General features: G+C 46.2%; 1 long non-coding RNA gene across 1 annotated transcript in view; it reads right to left on the bottom strand.

Annotated features, from left to right (window-relative positions):
- The window catches only part of LOC108445669, a 20991-nt gene that overhangs the window by 9823 nt on the left and 8566 nt on the right, over positions 1-2602 (bottom strand). The window contains exon 2 of the long non-coding RNA XR_001860620.1: positions 942-948. This is a non-coding gene — a long non-coding RNA (uncharacterized LOC108445669). The remainder of the gene's footprint in view (positions 1-941; positions 949-2602) is intronic.

The following is a 2602-nucleotide window of genomic DNA, read 5'->3' as shown; positions in this document are numbered from 1 at the left end:
AGGGCCATGCCCAGAATCTGCATTGACATCTGCGCTGCTAAATTCCCAGACTGCTCCATCCAAGCAGCTGCTCCCGAGGGCTGGGCTGACTGGTGGGGATGTGGCACAATGGCAGGTGCCTGCTGGGAACAGTGTTAGATACCTTTCCCAGTGTTTGGGGTAGTGCTGCTGCAGCAAACTGTGAAATCTCAACCAGTGGTTCCCCATGAGGGTGCTCTGTGTGCCACCAGGATGGTGGGGTGCAGTGGGGAAGCTGACGGGCTTTGCTCCACTGCAGGCACAGATTTATCGGGGAGGGCAGTGAGGCTGCAGCCATCAAGCATACTGCCAGCAGTGGCAGTGGAATGGAACAGTGCTTGAATGTTCCTGCTAGCCCCTGGGGTGGAAAGGCAGCCTGCAATGGAGGTGAGGTGGTTCTCCATGGTTGGTGTCATGAAGCGTGTTTGCTGGTGTTCAAGTCTCGTTGTAGGATAATTCGCAGAGACGTTAATATTTGGAAAGAGCAAGCTTGAGCAAAAGACAAGGTGTTGTGTATATAGTCTGCTAATAAACCTACAAGCAGAATCTCAGCTGGTCAGGATGACATGGCTCAGGCACAGCAGAGCCTGCACACACAAAGGCAGCCTTCCCTTCTTGCTCTGGGGCCTGACACAGGCATCAAACGCTGCTGAAAAAACCTTCAGGCAAGAGGAATTTTGGATTGCTCACAGCAACTGGCACTTTCTAGTTCTTTGTATTCTTTCATCCATGTCTCTTGGACTTGATGATCTTAAAGGTCTTTTCCAAGCTAAATGTTTCTCTGATTCACTAATTTAGTGGGAAATATATTTGACTGGACACATCTGAAGTTGGTGGAAACTGACTTTTATAGTTGTGCTAAGCATGAGCTGAGAGAGACGAAAGCTACTTTCTACATTGCCACATGTTAGAAAAGCTGAAACTGAAATACTTGTGATGGTGCCATCAGGCCTATCAGCTCCTTCTTCATGCCTTGGGCAGCCCAGAGAGGGTGTGCAGTCTCCATCCCTGAGGATATTCAAAACTTGAGTGGATGCTGCTCTGAGCAACCTGCCCTGGGTGACCTGCTTGAGCAGGGGCTTTAGACAAGATGACCTCCAAAGATGCCTTTTCAAGTCACACAGCCTGTAATATTGCAAATCAAGAGCTTTTAGAATGTTTTGCATTCTTTCTACTTCTTAAGCTCATATTGCCTTTGAATGAAAATGGAATGGTCCGTGGATAGATCCCCTTTTCTTGATGGGCCTTCAGCCAGTGCCAGCTCTGAGGGCAGCTGCAGCACCACTCCCTTGCCACGGTTGCCAAGGACACCAAAAGGCTTTGAACCCCAGGGCCTGAGCAGCAAACTGAAAAATTGATGAAAAACCTCAAAGTGAGACAGAATAGAAATGAGGGTTTAAAAGAAAGAAACAACCAAACAAAACCCCCACCAAAATCCTGTTGGTCCCTGCTGCACCCTGCAGTCTGGTCCTTTCTTCCAAGACTTTGCTCAGTCTGTAGTGGCTTTACTGGTTTTCCACAACCTCCTGTGCTCCTCAGTGAGTGATGGCCACATCCCCCAAATGTGGTCTGCCCTCCCCTTTGATGCGATGTGCTCAGCTTTACAAGAACATTTCTACTGAGGACAGGACTGTCTGCAGATAAATTCAGGTTTTTGGAAGTGGGAAAAGCTGGAGTTGTATTCCTGTCTGGCAGGGTGTGTGCCTTTGCATGTGGACTGCAGGGAAGCTATTTCCACTAATCACTTTTCTGTCTCTCACCCACAGCTCGCAGGCATGTTCATGGGCAGGTGCTGCCCGATGGTGCTCATGACAGGAGACCTACAAAAGCTGGGGAAAGGGGCAAAGGAGACCTGCCTTCTGGAGCAGCATTAGCTGCAAAAACCAGGCTATCCCATCTAGGGGCTTATCTGATTTAAAAAGAAAACAAAAATCTTAAGAGAATGGATGCATTAAAGACTGAAATATTGACAGTAGGGAAGATCGGCCTTCAGTCCTTCAGACGAAAGAAATGTAACAATTTCACTCTGCCTTGCTTTAATATTGTTTTAAATCACCTACTTGGAAAAGAAATTTATGTATTGCAATTTCCCCACAGTGTGGGGCACTGCTGGAAAAATTCTTTGCTGAAGGAAAGGATGTCATTAACGTGTAGTGAGGAAACAGTTTGACTGATTTTTCCTAGAGCCTGTTTTAGCATGTCTGAATTACAGTGTTTTCTGGTCGTTTCTGTCATTTCTTAGATGAAAACCATCGCTGACATTTTTAATCATTGATTTTTTCACCTAAGCTGCCTGCTTATGAAAATCCTGCTTTTCGCTGGAATTGGCTGGAATAATGTGGAGTTTTAGCCTGTTTTCTCTAAGTTAGGTATCAACATTCTTCTTGACATCATCACATGAGGGAATTCCTCTGTTGTAGCACCTCTCTCACATAAATCCCTTTTTGGCTGAATAAAAAGCAGATAATCTTTTAGCTACTCCAGGATATTTCCTCAGGGATTCAGGAGCTGTATAAAATTACAAGCTCTTCCATCTGCAAGGTCTTCATTAGCCCTTCCTGCTGCTGTTGGGTTCTTTTTTAGC

Source organism: Corvus brachyrhynchos, unplaced genomic scaffold (genome assembly GCF_000691975.1).
Source record: "Corvus brachyrhynchos isolate BGI_N302 unplaced genomic scaffold, ASM69197v1 scaffold42, whole genome shotgun sequence".
In the NCBI taxonomy this organism is placed as follows: domain Eukaryota; kingdom Metazoa; phylum Chordata; class Aves; order Passeriformes; family Corvidae; genus Corvus; species Corvus brachyrhynchos.
This window is presented reverse-complemented; position numbering and strand designations above follow the sequence as displayed.